Source organism: Phalacrocorax aristotelis, chromosome 3, assembly GCF_949628215.1.
Source record: "Phalacrocorax aristotelis chromosome 3, bGulAri2.1, whole genome shotgun sequence".
NCBI classification, from domain to species: Eukaryota; Metazoa; Chordata; class Aves; order Suliformes; family Phalacrocoracidae; genus Phalacrocorax; species Phalacrocorax aristotelis.
The window spans coordinates 74,189,172-74,207,236 of NC_134278.1; positions in this window are offsets into that span (position 1 = coordinate 74,189,172).

Genomic DNA, 18,065 nt, shown 5'->3' on the forward strand with positions numbered 1-18,065 from the left:
TTGCTCCTAAAACCCTCCATGAGTTGAGGACAGGGTCAATCTTTGATGCCAGACATGCTAAAAGTAAGATGGCAAGCTTCAAAAATCACTAAACCTAGCATGTTTGCACTAAGATTTTAATTCTCTTGGTTTCACTACTTTGCACTGTTATCTCGGTTACAGCGTGCGTTAATTTGCCAATCAATTAAAATATGAAGAGAAGCTATCTTGGAAAATGTTTTAGACTTGAACTGAGAGGCTAAAACAATTCTAATTTGAGGAGATATTTTCAAAATACATCACAGTAATTGGAACAAAACTGTCTGAAATTAAGCCTACATTGGATATTTTTCACAAGTTTTACTTGCTTTAAGAACAATTATTTTTTTACTTTTTATGATAATTACACAAGTCTTCATGCTCAGTCAAAATCTCTAAGTGAGCACTATTTAAAGAAGAAACATTTATAGTTATATTAACCTGTAAATCTAGTTTGCAGTCTCTGTTTTAGAAAACCTAGAAGTTAGAACTTTATCATACCCAAGTGATAATTTGCATCATCCCTGTCGATCATCAGACTCTTTACTACTTCAATTCACCTGACACATCAAAAAGAGTGTCTTGAACAGCTTACTAATTTATATAGCTCCCATTCTGCTCATTCATCCCACTCCCCATGGCTATTGCTCTTACACGTAGCCACGACTCCCACAGAACGATAAATTAAGTAACTGACAATCAAAATAACCTTCAGCTATATCTGATTTTAAAGTTATTTTCTCACAACTCATTCTGTGTAGACAGTGTCAAGGGTTGGGGCAGCCAAAGGGAGACATCAGTTATTTGCACTATATTTTGCCCTCCCATCAGTATAAAAATATATATATAAGAAGAAAGTGACTGGCACGCACAGCAGCTCTCTAACAATCCTGTTAGCATCAGCAGAGCTATTAATGATACTTCATAAATATTTGTATAGCTTCACAGCAAAGTGTTCCTAGCGAATGGCAAAACCATTTCCAAAGGAAAGCTGAAAACTGTCCACTACCCAACCGTAGTATCCACAAACCAAAAACCAGGAGTAATGAGAGTCCTCTATCTGTAGCCATCGCAGAGGAATATTGGTTCCAAAGGCTACTACGGTGTTAGTCGTTTCAATGTACAAACAGCAACAGTCTTATGTTCTTTACAATATCTTATTGACAGGGGTCAGCAAGCACCTCAAGTAAGCAGAGTACGTGTTACACATTTTGTCAGCAGGGAGCCAAATGAAGACATAGCTTTTCCAAGCAGGATATTGGCTTAGCTCTGATGCTTACTGAGTAAGCCTGACTCATTTTAAGCATTACCAGTTGTCCTGGGGCTTCTATTACTATTATTAAGTAGACCCCGCACAAACCAGAGAGTCAAAACAAGAACTTTGCTCCAAACCATTTTTTCACATATGTATGTATGTGTATCATGAAACCATATGAAATACCTGGGATATCTAGCTAACATTTCAGTTGCATCAGAAAGTATCACATCTGGCAGTTCCTGGTGGAGGCAGCATTAGCAATACAATAGGAGCACTTGAGGACTCCAGGTAACATGCAGCTATTGCTTTACCTGTTACTTTAGTTTGGTTGAGTGCCGTTTTTCTGACACTTCCTAGGAGAGCGAAGCTATGCTGAAGGGGGTACACAAGGCTTTCACACTTCAAAATAATTTTTTAAAGTCACATGGGACTCTTGCCTGTGTTCATAATGGTAAAAAAATAAAACAACCCCAACCAAAAAAAAAAACAAATTAAAAATGCAACGCATTAAGTATTGAAACCCAGCTGACTTCTGCCGACAGTGTGACTAATCACTGCTCTCTGGCATTTTTGCACTGCTGAGTTAAGGGAATACAAGAGGTGACCTTCCTCCTACTTTACTCCCAGAAGCTTGCAGAGAAGCAGTACGCTTGTCTGGGCACAGCAGGCACTGTGAAAATAAGGAGCAGTGATGTTGGACCTATGAGATCATCTAACCAGAATGTGACTAACTAACTAATAGACCGTCGCTCTGCTGCCAGTGGAGTACTGGTGTTCCTGGTAATATTTGAACTGCAGATCTGGCTGCAGCAAGACTCTGAGATCCTCCCTTGCATAACCTTTACCGCACTTTGGTTCTCTGGGGTTTGCTTTTGCCTCCTGAGATGTCAGTGCCTGCTCAGCACATGTCCAGGCTCCTTTCCCATTGCCAGGTTCCTGTGTTACAAGTCTGGCTGTCTGCTTTCCTCAGACCAACCCTGCTGTGGCCTGCTGGGTACAGGCTTGGGAGCTCGGACCTTGTGGCATGAACCATGGCTGTGTACCCCCACAGCCATGCTGGACCCCGAAGGCCCAAGCACTGCCTTGCTCTGAGCAAGGAAGGTGTAAGCTCCTTTCAAGTACACAACGGGTGTCCTTGCTCTCTGCTCTTCTGCAGATTACCCACCCACACTCACCACTCAGGAATTTCTCATTTTAACTACAAAACTTAGTGTAATTCTTTCTCCCACCTGCTTGATAAATGTAGGCTTTCCAAACCAGAGCATTTTAAGCATCAACAGGTTCCCAGACACAAGAGTTTAGGATGAAACACTGGCAAGAACACGTTGCTCATATACAGTGAATAACCAAGGGAGCAGAAGGTTAGGCATTTCTTTGTAATTGTTCTCTTCTAACTCATTGAAAAATATCTCCCAGATGAGTTCTTCTACCTAAATTTCAGCACAGTAGATAATACAGTATCTAGCACAAATATCTATTACACTTCTGTTAGAAATCCTTGAATAACAGGGTTTATAAATAAAGGGGCTAACCTAACCTTACCTGTATCTATCCTCCAAAAGCATATCACTAACACAGAACAATAATCCCAGCTGTATGTTTTGAATTGTGGGGGTTTTTTAAGTCAAGGAGAAAAGAATTAATAGAAAATTAGAAGCCTTTACTTACATAGTCAAGCACAGATTGGTACACGTTTCTCAACTCTGCTTTATTGCTTTTGCAGAAACAAGTATTATGCAAAGTGTGTTCCCATCCATTAATACCGCAGGGCAGCTAGCTAGCATGGAACAGCTGGTTATACCTAAGCAAGGTGATGTTTCTCCTACGCCAGTATTGATCTACTGCCTTGGAAAAAGGAAGATTGCTTTTTTCTAAGCTCTAGTACTGGAGTGACCTGAATAACACGCTTCAGGTTCAGTCATCCAGTGATCACTCAGACCAACGGAGCCTGGTGGGCCTTGTTTGATTCATTGCACGTACTTCTGGCTCCTCAGCTTCTGCACAACATATAACAGATCGCAGCAAACAAACTTATTTCAGAGCTTTTAAAAATATGAAACCAGCACTTTATTCCAGCTTTAGAATGGCTCATCAGATCAGCTTTGCCCTGCTCAGGACACTGTTGTAACATTTTTGACACATTTGAGGCCCTGGAAAAGTGAAAAAAACCTAAACTGTCCCTAAAAGTGGATGCAAAAATACTATAATGCAAATACTTTTCTGCAATGTATGTCACATATAGTTTAGATGACGATGAGTGTGACATAGATTTTCATGGAACTTGTTTCAGATTACCTCTGTAATTTTTAGTAAATCTCTTCACAAACATAAATATACAATTTACATTTATGGACTTCAACTGTAAAATGAAATGGTATCTTTATGTTATACATGTATCATCCATACCCCCAAGGTAACAATTTTGACTTGATTAGACTACACTCAATGAATCTAGATCAGTGGAATTTAGACTTGCTAAGTTAAATTTATAACTGGTGAGGCACAATCTCTTTATCTTCAGTGACGTCTTTCACCCTCATCATCAGAAGTATGTTTCAGCAACCCTCAGGGGAATAAAGATCACAGACAAAATACAAGATAATCAAATCCAGCACCAAACTTTTCAAAATTAAGGGTCAGCTTCAATCAGCTGAAGCAGCATTACGATAAGCATTGCTAGTCGGGAACCCTCAGCACACAGCTCAGGGACATTGCAGTGCCAGCATGGTGGAAAAAATCATCTGACATTTGCTGAGAAAGGCAGAAGGCTCACTTACTCAGAGGCATGCTCTAATGTGAGTTTTGAACCAAGATAAGCTTTCCCAGACATCAAAACAGGGCTACATCATATATCTCCCATCTGCTTTAGTCACTGCAGAGACGCAGCTTTACTCTGCAGCTCAGCCACCAGCTTCTCACTTTCCCCAGAAAACAGTGAAGTTGTGCCAGGAGCACACAGGGGACAAAAATTTTGTAGGGAAGAGCAAAGACAAGACCGGTGCTACAAGCAGACAAGAGCTGTCGTGGTTCATACAAGCCCTGCAAGGGACTGTCCTAGAGCAGGGGCAGCTGGCCTGGGCCTCAGCTGTGAGGGCTCAGCCACCTCCCAGCTGTGCCTGATGAAGCAGCAATTAGCCCTTCGCTGGCTCGTTTTGCTCGCTCTTTGTTCTGAGGTTTGCTTTGGTCTGTGTGCAAGCAGCTCTTCGTGGGGATGGAGTTGATGGTGGTGCTAAGATGGGCCAGTGCATTGCCGTGAGGTGAGAAGGGTGATAGTCTTGGGGCCTGAGGGGCTGGGGAAGGTAGTGGGGCGCAGCCCAATCTGGAAGGGGAAGGGGACGGGGATTGGAAGGGGAGTGCAGAGGCTGAAAAGTGGGTTGTGTCTGTGTGGCAATGATCCTCCTCTTTATCTTTAGGAGACAGAAGGTGAAGAAGTGGTGTCTGCTGAGATATCCCTTATCTAAAACACTAGATTTAAAAGCTGAAAACAATTTGTTCCAACTGCAGTAAGTCCATGTTGTTTGTCACTATGGTTTTGGGTACTTTGTAGCTTCAGATGCCGGTGCTAGTGAATTGTAAGGCTAACTAACGTATAAGAGGGCTTTGTTTTGGTAGCTGCCTGGTCTCTTATAGGATGAAGTCAGAAGTAGATGATATACTCTTGGGGCCTCCAGAGATTATTTACTGCTGCAGGGCAAAACCTGATTATGTTCAGACTTTACCAGTAATAGATACAAAATAAATAGACTGTACTAAGATCAAATCATGTCAGATTTGTAGGTAGGGGGTGGGATTTGATAACAAATCATGTGGTTTAGGAATATTGTATTTTTTTCCAAAAATCCCTCTGGCTTGAAATAACGAGCTGGTAGGAATAGCTCCCCTTCTCTGAGTCTGACATTCTCAAAACTGAAGTCACCTGGGAGTACTTGTAGCTGTGAACTGTTGATGGTGTGAAAGCCAGAAAACTGTCTCTGAATCTAACTTACAGTACTGCAGCAATCAGGTCTGATCCCTCTTAAACCTCCCATGACAGTCAAAGGGTTCTGGTTTATGGCTCCTTTCAATTTAAAACGTGGATATTTGCAGTACAGGTGAAATTTATCAGTTTGTGTTAAAGTGAAGGAGGGGCTGCCTTTTCTATTGACTCTTTTACAACTTTGGTATCTTTCTCTATTTAAATGAGAGCTGCAGCTCACAGCTGACAAATCTGGCAATCCGTGAGGCTGTGCTGATACTGAGTTTCCCAAGAGCAAAGCAGAAGTGCAATCTGGCAAACCTTTCCTCAGCAGTTTTTTACTGAGTGGACTTCAAAGACTTGGGTTGGTGTTGGGCAGCCAGGGAGGAGAGTAGGAGGAACTGTAGGGCTGCTTGTGGTTTAAAATGGAATAATTTAATTTGTAACACCCCTGGAAAATAGCAGCTCTGTGTACATGTTGCTGTTACTTTCCCCTTGTTTCAATTAAAGGTGTCACAAGCTGGAGGTAGGGTGTTAAGTTCTGGCATGGCCCGTGGGGCATCTGCAAAGAAAGTTTTTCTGCCTAACAGTTGTTTTATGCTGTGGGGCCCAGGTGAAGACAAGAGCCTCACATAAGCAAGTTTTGTGCAGCTGGGCATTTTACAATGCAGTTGGCTTCCCCAGGCTTTTGCCTGATACTGCTTTGGACCTGACAGCAGCAGAAGGCTGTATCAGTTGCCTCCCCCTTAGCTTTCATTTGCCTCCCTCCCTCTCTCACAGGAGCATCCACATGACAGTAATCTAGCTTTCTGGAAGCTAAACTGCCTGAGGCAGGTTCTAGACTGAAAAATAATCTCTTTCATTTCATATTAGCACATCTTATGGCAATCAATTTTATACTGAAACACAAAATAGTTAACATATAATTTGTAGTAGGAATTGGGGTGTTTATTCTGTTTTTAATAATTTTATTATCCTGCTTATGAAGATGTTCTTAAAATCTGAAAGCATCTTAACTTTTTTTATATTGCCACCTCTTTTACATACTCCTGAATCACTTCCAGAAGAGTGACTGGGCTCACTTACAGCTGTGCCATTACTGCACCTACATGGGTTGAGGAAGAGGCTACCTCACTATCATTAATGGTGAAATTACAGGTGTGTGACATGGCATGCCTCCAGTTGGTTAGCAGTGCACCTCTCACGTATGAAGGTAGAAATAGATTTAAGTGCTCCATATCAAATGGGAATGGGTATATGAAAATTATACCAGTAATTTTGTAACTCTGGCAACCAGCATTCTTGGCTTATGCCACCCTTCCACCATATATTGATGTTCAGGATCTTCCTCTCTGGTGAAGAGGAAGGCAAAGAGCAAGAAAGACAAAGGCTAAAGAGCTGTTGTGTTTCCTGCATTGTGAAGCCAGATGGGTGAAGTGAAGGAATGCATTAGCAAGCTGGTGCAATGATTCAAATAACCAGAGATGAGGCTGCCTCTGTTTCTACGAAGCATGTCATTGAACAATGTGGTTTCATACTTCATTACTTTTTTAATTGTGTACAAAGGCTTATTTGTAGCATAAAGCCTTCTAAAAGACTAAATAGAAAGCTTTTTAAACTTAAGATACTTCCATAGACTCATAGAGTGGTTGAGGCTGGACCTCTGGAGGTCTTCTTATCCAATCCCCTCTGCTCAAGCAGGGCCACCCAGAGCCGGTTGCCCAGGACCATGCCCAGACAGCTTCTAAATATCTCCAAGGATGGAGACTCCACAACCTCTCTGGGCAACCTGTGCCTGTCGCACTCACAGTTTGAAAAAAAAAAAAAAAAATTGTTTCCTATTGTTCAGAGAGAACTTCCTGTGTTTCAGTTTGTGCCCACTGCCTCTGGCCCTGTCACTGGGCACTGCTGAAAAGAGCCTGGGTCCACCTTCTTTGCACCCTCCCTTCAGGTATTTATATATATTGAGCTCCCTCTTCTCTGGGCTGAAAAGTCCCAGCTCTCTCAGCCTTTCCTCATAGGAGAGATACTCCAGTCCCACAGTCATCTTGGAACTGTGTTCTTGGTAGTCCACAGTTACAACAGCTAGCATGGATGGTAACCCAAGCATCAGATTCAGGTTATGTACATGAGTCTTACAAACTAGTGAGCACTTAAAATAAGACAGACTAGCAAAGAGAGCTTCTAACATGCAGAAGCATTAAACAAATGCAGACAAGGAGTGACTGTTTTGTGGATAGTAGTAGACTCTAGTAGTAGGATTAATTTCTTTCTGTGGAACACCTGGATTCTTCAGTCTACACACCTGATACATGGATTTATGGGGTTTTTTGAGGTTTCATTTTCTAAATGAGACAAACTAATCTTTCTTCCCAGCCGTTGTTTCTGTTAGAGGAGCATCTCTGACAGTAGTAGTTGTTGTCGACAGTGAAGATTGTTTGGTCATTTAAACGTTGTTTGTATTTTATATATATAAATATGTATTTTTAATGGCATAAGAGAGTTTGTTAAAATGGGATGTGTAGCTACTAGAAAACTGTGCTAAATTAAATCAAGTCTGCATTTAAAATTTTTCATTCACTTCTTTAAATTACCTCTTTTAAGCCTCTACCTACCTGCTTGCAGAGTGATTAAGTGAAATATCCTGTAAATACTTTGACATAGGTTGCTAATCCTGGACTGCAGTATGTCATTGTGATAAAACTAAAAATATCTCCCAGATAGATAGAGGTCATAATTACTGCCATACTTCTATCCTTCAGTATTTGCAACATAAGAGGAAAAACTGGATGTATAAAGCCTCTGAGATTAATTCCTTAACAGAAAAGCTTTAAGTACCACAAATTTCAGGGAGAACGCCAAGAGTTACAAGTACGCACACAATACCAATGAATGGAAGAGAATCTAACAGTTATAAACGTCCATGGACACAGTACAATGTTTCTACTGAAGATACGGTAAGGTGTGTAAAAAGCTGGAGGGATAAAGCATACTAGAAGCAGGATCAGTATTACATTGTTTAGGCTCTTCTTGTTTCAGGGTGGTTTGATTATTTTTTTCTTTTTTTCCCCTAATATGAACATGTTGAAATTATTGTGTGAAGCCCTGTTGAGGAAAATATACCATGGCTATGAAATACATGTGGGATTAACTCCTCTGGATGGAAAATGGAGTGAAACCTGAGCTGTCACCTTTCAGGGAGCTTTGGTACCTGAATTGCTTGAGAAGCCAAACAAAAAGGTGAAGTCGCCTTTGTTCCTGTTGGCTGTCTGGAGTTAGATGTGCCTGTGTCTGGAAGGGGGCTGTTTTTGTAAAGCCTCTGATGTGATGGCAGGCTCTTCAAGTGCTTTTGGAGTTTGACCTACAAATGAGATGAATGGAGGGATGCTTGTTAGCCACTGCAAGTCTGAAAATGAGATTTCTGCCTGTTCATGGCTACTGTGAGAAATTCTTGTTTGGGCTTAAAGGCAGAATTCAAAGAGTGTGGGAAATTTTGTAATGAATCTTAATTTCTAGATGCTGGCTGCTCTCTGGCTTCGGTAGAGTCTTTGAGAACAACAGTTTTAGACTCTGGGCCTTACAGTGCTGATTAAGTAATCTTGTCAGTATAGTTCTTGGTGCTTTTTTTTTTTTCTAAGTATTTCTATGTAAAGGTTTGTAGCTGAGAAGTAAATACCTCAGAAATTAACTCATCGTTATGAAGTCCAGTGCCCTTAGGTCAGTGGGTTATAGGAAATCAGCAGTGACAGATGGCAAGCTCTTAATGCCTGTAAGTGAATAGCCAGGACCCACAGCTAGAGCATAGCTCTGGTTTTTAGAGTCCTTGTAAAAAGAGCGTCTCTGAAAAGTCTGTCCCTCTGATGCTTGATTTAATTTTTTAAAAATCAGATTTAATTTAGAGATTATATTGTTGTTGGCAGCACAAGAAAACAAAGGCAAAAATCTGGCTTAGAATGTCCTTAATTACTCACTGGCAACCTAATTTTCCTGAAATTTGGTTTTCACTGACACCTTTGCAGCTACATTAGCATTAAATCTGCTTAAGCCTGCTGAAAATGTCATAGGGACAGAGCTGGTTTGTGAACCCATTCCTTGACTCTTACTAAAAGTATGTGCAGTATAGTACAGTACTGGTGAAATACCAGGGGGAAGGAGGGGGTCGTTCCAGGCATGTGCTCAGGCGGGCAGAGCAGCTGTCTTCTGCCTCTTGTGCACTGCCTGAGCGAGGGGGTGGAGAGAGATGCCCCCTATTCCCGAGATATTTCTAGGATTTCTTGGGGGAGGAGGAGGATAGCAGTAAGGAAAATTCTAGCAAAACCCCACTTCTTTAGTGGATGCTGAAACTCCTTGTTGGAATTCTAAAGTGAATAGTCTAATATATGTGTTAGTATAGCATCCTCATAAATTTGCCTACCCAGCCCTGTCAAATCAAGATACTTTGGGAATCGAAAGGGCAATTTGTTCCATGACAGACCCTGTGCTTATATGTATAAAAGATGGCTTGTGATGACAGAAAAATAGTGTTTCTCACACGTTCCTACTCGCAGAGGCGTGAATACAGATTGTATTGACATTAAGCAGTAACTCAGGGATAAATTTTTAATGCGGAGCCAGTTCCTATATGGCACTCTAAATAGTAAGCTGAAGGCTAAACATAAATGTTTGCAATCTTCGATCAAGAAACTTCAATGGGGATGTGGGAATAGGTAATTGGCCAAATTATTTACTAACTTGGATATGAATGCTTATTTGGTGCGTGGCTCCCTGGAGCTAAAGGATGAGATAATTGCCCCAACCTTCAGTCTCTGCTGTTTCTCCTGCTCTAAGATAAGGGCACATTTCTAAGGTGATTATTACTTAATTACCTACATTATGCTGCTAATACTCACCAGATAAACACAGCTTTCCTTTTCAAGTGTTGCTGAGCAAGAATATTAAGTGGTCCTGGACTGGGGTTGGGGAAGCCCAAACTGGGATGTCCCCCTTCCCTGCCTCGGCCGGCAGGTGGCTGATGAGGTGGGAGCCCTGAGGGGCTGGTGGTGCCCCTCCTGCCAGGAGAGACTGGCCATGACCATGACAGGGAGTGAGCTCCATGAAGGTGCCAAGGCAGGTGGCCTAGGAGCCAGTTGTGATGGTTTTGGTTTTTAATTTTTATTTTATCATAGATAAATGTTTGGCATAACCCTGTCCTGTTATACACAGTTGTCTCCAGTATATATGTAAAATAAGTGAAATAATGTCATATCATCACCTATATTGCTTCTTCAGGCATTTCTTACTGGAAGAGTAGTCTGCAGGACTGAACTTTTAGCTGTATTTCATTATAGCATTAATATTTCTGATTTTGCCTTGTCACTTCTGCCAGTCTAGGAGAGGAGGGGAAATAGGTGTGGAATATCTTGGTTTTAATTACATCACTTAATCTAATTCTTTTGCTAGGTACATATTGTTTGAGAGAGTTATGACTACTGCTGTTAAAAACTAGAAGAAAAACCCCACTAATTTTCTTAAGCAGCTGTCTATATCAGCTATTCAGGCAAAATATATTAAGAAAAAATCACTCTCACCATTTAAGCTGTTTCCTGCATCAACTAAACTGCCATATTGTATCCAATCTCTAAGGAAACAGATGTGTTATAATCTTAATTTATCACTTGTCTTTCCTTTGCAACTGGTTTAAAAACTAACAAGTACATGCAGCGACTGCAGACAGGCTGACAGGCTTAAGCTGCAGTATGTATGCTAGTATATTTTTCAAATTGCTTTGAAAGGTGTGATTATGCCTTCCTGGTTTGTCTTATATTGAACCATAAAGAGCCTTAAAATCAACAGTGACATGAAGAGATCTCATTTGACAGTGTTTGTAATCAGCCTTTAAGAAATGTAACTTAGTGGTGTATAATGACATTGTACTCTTCATGAAGTTGTTACTTTAAGTCAAACTTTCCAAGAAGCTTTCAATGGGAGCGTTGCTTTGGGCCAAGAAATGGGAAATGTACCAGCTTTGTTGACTTGGTAGTAGTTTCTGAGGCATGGGAGATGTCATAAATAATAAAGTGAGCAACAACATTCACACACTTACAGAATTTTTAATTAAAAATCTAGGTGTGCTTTGGGTTTTTGGTTTTTTTTTTTTTTAATGTTCAAATGCTGATGAACCCTGAACACGTGAAGGGAAGAAGCCACCCAAAACCACATGCGAGTCTATACCTGGGGAAGCAAGTCTATTAAGAAAAGCAAATAAATGAGTGTGGCATTTTAGGAAATATTTATCTCTTAATCCCATTTTTCTAAATATTGTTACAAGTACTGTGACTCATAAAAGAGGACCAAAGTGTCTGCAATAACAAGAATGTACACAGTTATCAGCTGAATTTTTTTTGCCAAGCGCTAGCAAAGTCTCTATTAAGTAAGTTATCCTGGAAGGCAGCAGCCTCATCTATCACCTCCTGCCTTTTCCGTGGAGGCTTGTGTGTTGTCCTGAGGCAGTGTGCTCTGGCAGCAAAGGGGGGTCCTGGCAAAACTGTAATCCACAGATCAAAGGGAGTGACTGTTCCCTTTTATCTGGGGAGACGGGCTGGGGTGCTGTGCCCAGGTTTGGACACTTGGCTCTGCCCCTTGCCACCGACTGGGTAACACAAGCTACACTGTGAGAAACCAAATGAGAGTTCAAAACAAAAATAATTTTCTTTTACTAAAGCTATCATTAATTTTCCTTCTTCGGCAAGCAAGCAGACATCTTGGGGAGGAAAAAATACAAGTGTAGGCAGCAGACAGATGGATACCATGGTATATCTTGTTTGTGTACAAAGCCTGGCTCATATTTCATAGTAAAGTCAACTGTTATTTTGATGGTTTACTGCCATTTCAGCTACTTTTACTTTTCAGCTTGCAAGCACCATCTTTACGGGAACTGGGATTTAGGGGATGAAATAACACTCTTATTCTGCTCATGTTTCAGCCACTCAGGTCTTCCATTTGTTCACATCTGTATTTTTATAGAAAATTGATAGGCTCTGTAATTACAGCCTGCTGAAAGCAAGTAGGTCAGAGCTACGCGTTCCATTCCAGAGGGGCTGCTGGGACTGGAGAGACAGAAATACATCTGGACAGTTTTTCTTCCTGCGTGTCGCAGCCGTTCATTAGACTCATCACAACTGCTCACCAAAATACTTTGAGAGGTATTACAAGAAATCAGCCAAAGCATCTGTGTTTTAAAGGTCCCTCCCTACTCCTCTGTCATACTTCTCTTGGCAAAAGATTTTTTTCATGGCATGGTGCAAGCTAGTGCATTGGCTCAGAATTATGCTAAATTTTGAGGGAAAATTCTTTGGGGTGCACTGATGACAGTTTCCTGGCACAGGTGACTGAGGAGCAGAGACTCTGCTGGACCTTCTGCTCATAAAGAAGGGAGAAAGGGTAAGGGATGTGAAGGCTGGGGGCTGCCGTGGCTGCAGTGACCATGAGATGGTGGAGTTCAGGATCCCAAGTGGAAAAGAGAAAGGCAAAAAAACAGGATTGCATCCCTGGGCTTCAGGAGAGCAGACTTTGACCTGTTCGTGGACCAGGAAGACCATAGAGATGCTGTCTGACTGTGCAGGGATAGGGTTAGGAAAGCCAAAGTCTGGTGAGGGATATGAAAGATGGCAAGATGGACTTCAGCAAGTATCTCAGTTCCAAAAGGCAGACTGGGGAAAGCATGGGTCCACTGCTGAAGAGGACCTGGTGACAAAGGACACAGAAAAGCCCAGGTGCTGAACTCCTTCTTCATCTCAGTCTTTACTGGTAAGACTGCCCTTCGGGAAGCCCAGGTCCCTGGGGCCAGAGGGGAAGTGCAGTGGGAGCTGGTTGACGTCACTGCAAGGCCACTCTTGATTATCTTTGGAAGGTCATAGGAATTCGAGAAGGATCCCCAGGACTGAAAGACAGTAAATGTCACTCCAATCTTCAAGAAGGAGGATCTGGGTAACCCTTAACTTTCCCTCCTCTTGCTTGCATTCAAGTCAAGGATGTGGATTGTCAGTGGCAGTTACTATTGTATCTTCTGTCTGTTCTCTTATTTATGCCTGAATGTCATTTGTGGGTTAGGCAGCAGTTGCACATGGCAAGTGCATACAGAGAGGCGTAACGGTCCTGAATGACTCATGATAAAAATAATCCTTCAACATGCAGCGTGTCATGTCTAGTAAAGAAAAATCAATGGTTTTCCTACCTGTTTTTACAGGGCCAGGGTTACACTCTGCCTATTCTGGTTTGTAGTCACATGAGCTGTCCACTGGACTTCCATTTCACCTGGGTTGGGATCCAGAAAGGCAACCATTTGATCAAATACAGGAACCTATTTCCACATAAATTTCAGGTGGATCATTACAGTCTTTCATTCATGTGGCTTTTTTCCTAACTCCATTAAATCTAGCTTAAAAGACTCTCAAATTGTTGGTAAGGGATTCTGTCCCTTCCTCTATATTTTTTTCTCATTTTCCAGAGACTTTAAATCATAGTCAAAGAGGTGTCAGTTACTGGGGGGGGAGGGGGGCAAAAGAAATTCCGTCATGTGCAGAAGAAGTGTTGCTGCAATGCTGTTTTGTGGCTTTCTGATTTTCTTGTTTGTATTTTAATAACAATGTCACTTTTTCTAGCTGTAAAAACACCACACTAAAAATTCTTTATATTCTCCATTGTTTTCTTTAATACCAAGGTGGGATCTATCCCCAGAAACCAGATTTGTAAGCTGCAGACCTCTTGCTTTGAGCTAGTTACCCTAGCCTCTCTTTTTATAGTCAGGAAATAAGTATTTGAGAACTATAGTATCTCCAAAATAAATATTAGTTATTAGAGGTCAGAAAACTAGACATTTTTGAAGTGCTATTCTGGTGGTATAACAAGAGTAGCTAACAAGAGCATGAATAGTTCATATGTAAACAGTGTGTTTCAGAGATGACAATGAGAAAAGACAGTGCCTTGTTTTGGAGTTGTTTGGGTTTTTTTTTCCTGTGTATGCATTTGTCTTTGACTGGCACCTAGGAGTTCCGTTCAGCTCTCCTGGTTTATCATTCTGAATACACATACTACCATAGAACAGTGTTCAATTTAAAAGATCCCTTTGTGTTGGCAGTGCTGGGATGCCAGGAAAAACGAGCTGAATCAGCACACTCCTGGCAGCTCCTCCACTGGCATCTCTGAGAGAGGCGCTCAGGAAAGCAGTTGTTGAAAACACAACCTTCCCCTTCCGAAGGTGGCTGCGCGCGGCTGTTCTTTCTAACGCATAGATTTAAGTCACAAAGAGCGTAATTCTTGCTGGCACATCATGAAAATGTAAGTAAGTGGCACTAAAGACAGAAGACAGGCTCCCAAAGACACGTGAGCCAAGAAAGATTTCACCTTTTGCTGACCACAGGCACAACATTTGTGAGGAACAGAGCATATAGCTGATCACTACAGAGAGGTGTGTTTGCTTCTAAGATGGAACAGATCTCTTCCTGTTCAAATACGTTGTGTTTTTTTTTCCCACACCCTGCTGTTATTAATTTACACCTTGACTGGATTTGTAAGACTGATTTTTGTTGCTGTTGTGGGAACGGAATGCTCAGCCATATGGCATGACATCTTCATTTCTGCGTGACAGCAGACAGGATCCCTTACTCAGTCCTGCAGTGGTGCAAATGTTTACCTACAGAAGGGTTTTTCTTAGGGCAACTCTGTACCAAAAGTAGAGAACAAAAAAAATACACAGAATGAGCAAACCTTCGCCAAAGCACAATTTGTACTGTAAGTAAGTGTTTAAAATATTTTGGCCTGTTGCATAACAAAGCTTGTCTGTTACAGTAATACATTTTTAATTTGGTTGAATTCAGCTTCCTCCCCCGCTTTTTCAGCCATAGAAGTAACAGAAGAGAGGACAGAACCCTTGACACTCAGGGGTTAGGAATTATGGACATATTGACAGTTTGCGTCTGGGGCCAGTACCTCTGACCTAGTGGTGCTGGTGTCTCATAATTTAACTATCATCTCATATATTGAGATTTGAACATCAGAAGAGCCTTGTCTTGGTCCAAAACATTGCCACCAAGGATGAGGAAAAGGCTGAGGCTTCTTTGCCTCAGTCTTTAATAAATAGCCGGACCAGTTATTCCCATTCAGCCCCCTGAGCTGGAAGACAGGGACAGAGAGCAGAATAAACCCCCATAATCCAGGAGGAAGCAGTTCATGACCTGCTGAGCCACCTAGACAATAACAAGTCTATGGGGCTGGATGGGATCCACCCAAGAGTACTGAGGGAGCTGGCAGAGGAGCTTGGCAAACCACTTATCAGCAGTCCTGGTTAACAAGGGAGGTCCCAGATGACTGGAGGCTTGCTGATGTGATGCCCACCTACAAGAAGGGCTGGAAGGAGGATCCAGGGAACTACAGGCCTGTCAGCCTGACCTCGGTACCAGGGAAGACTAGGGAGCAGGTCATCTTGAGGGAGCTCACCAGGCAAGTCCAGGACAACCAGGAGATCAGACCCAGCCAGCATCAGTTCATGAAAGGCAGGTCCTGCCTGACCAACCTAACCTCCTTCTATGACAGGGGTGACCTGCCTAGTGGATGAGATCTACCTGGGCTTTAGTAAAGCCTTTGACACTGTCTCCCACAGCATCCGCCTGGAGAAGCTGGTGGCTTGGACGGGTGTACTCTTCCCTGGGTAAAACACTGGCTGGCTGGCCAAGCCCAGAGAGTTGTGATGAAAGGTGCTAAATCCAGTTGGTGGCCGGTCACAAGCGGTGTTCTCCAGGGCTCAGTTTTAGGGCCGGTCTTGTTTAATATATTTTGCAATGATCTGGACGAGGGGATAAAGTGCACCCTCAGTAAGTTTGCGGATTACACCAAATTGGGCAGGAGTGTTGATCTGCTTGAGGGTAGGAAGGCTCTGCAGAGGGGCCTGGACGGGCTGAATTGATGGGCCAAGGGCAATTGTATGAGGCTTAACAAGGCCAAAAGTGTTGTGTCTTGCTCTTTGGTCACAATAACCCCATGCAACGCTACAGGCTTGGGAGAGTGGCTGGAAAAGCTGCCCAGCTTTCCAGAAGAAGGACCTTGGGGGTGCTGGTCGACAGCCAGCTGAACATGAGCCAGCAGTGTGCCCAGGTGGCCAAGAAGGCCAACAGCATCCTGGCTTGTGTCAGGAGTAGTGTGGACAGCAGGAGCAGGGAAGTGCTCATGCACCTGTACTCGGTCCTGGTGAGGCCGGACCTCAAATACTGTGTTCAGTTTTGGGACCCTCAGAACAAGAACAACACTGAGGTGCTGGAGCGTGTCCAGAGAAGGGCAACAAAGCTGGTGAAGGGTCTAGACAACAAGTCTTATGAAGAGCAGCTGAAGGAACTGGTGGTGTTTAGCCTGGAGGAAAGGAGGCTGAGGGGAGACCATATGGCTCTCTCCAACTACCTGAAAGGAGGTTGTAGTGAGGTGGGTGTTGGTCTCTTCTCCCAGGTCACTAGTGATAGGACAAGGGGAAATGGCCTCAAGCTGCATCAGGGGAGGTTTAGTTTGGATATTAGGAAAAATTTCTTTACTGAGAGAGTGGTCAGGCATTGGAACAGGCTGCCCAGAGAGGTGGTGGAGTCACCATCCCTGGAGGTGCTCAAACAAACATGTAGATGTGATGCTTCAGGACATGGTTTAGGAGACATGGTGGTGTTGGTCTGATGGTTGGACTTGATGATCTTAGTATTTTCCAACCTTAATAATGCTATGATTCTAAGAAGAAATAATAGTACCATCACAACCCAAGAAGAGCTGTTTCATAGTGGACGTTCCCCTGAAGATGAAGCTCCAGTAGCAGAGGAACTTCTGCATTGATTTTAATTAGATGCATCAATCCTGTATCTTCTCTGAGAAAATGAACTGTGCTAGATAGTAATGTTTCTGCTCAAGAGTGTTTCGTAATAAAAATTTAAACATGCTGTCAACCACCCCATCTACTCTGGGCTGTGCCAGGAGGGTCTCTCCCCCAATGAGATGGATAGACATGCATTTTGGACCAAGAGCTTTTTGGTGCAGGAACCTAATTCTTCTCCTGAGAAGTATCACATTGGATTTATTTTGCTTGACAAGGTAACAGCAGAAGAGGCTGGTTAGCGCTCAAAGGAAAAGGTTGTGCCGAGAAGTGGGGGAGTGCTTACCCTTACATTGTTCATTGAGGACCAGAGGTTGCCATGCCCTGCCACTGACCTTCCCCAAACTCCTTGAGAAAAGCCCCACATAAGCTGGTAGGAAGCAGGTGCCACCCGGTTCACCCCTGGCAAGAGCCAGGGCGCTCATGGCACAGTACTGAAGCATGATTTTAAGCTGAGAATACTTTCCTCACACACGACAGCATTACAGAGCGCTGGCACTGCTACCTTAGCAATCAGGGTACAGGAGGCATAAGTTGTAGAGGTCAGCAAGTGTTCTCAGTGTCAGGCCCTGGTACTGATCCAGGCCCCACCTCTGCTGCTTTTAACTCTACAAACATTTAATTAAAAGGTGTACTTTTAAAAAAAGAAAGATTTTTGTGGTTTAATAGATTCTTTAATCTACCAGTCTCCTCCTCTTTGACACATTTATTGTTCTAAATGCAGACCTTAATTTGACTCAATATATTGCTATTTCTATAATTAAATTCCTTCTTAACTGCTGAATCAGTGAAATGCCAGATAAGACAGCTGATTTTTCCTTACAACTCATTTGTTAATCATCCTTTTACAAACTGAGGGAAAATGCCATTACTCTGACACATTTTACATGTGCTAGGGTTTGAAGAAAAATATTTTAATAAATATTAAACATGAAAACAGTGCCAACTATTACTAT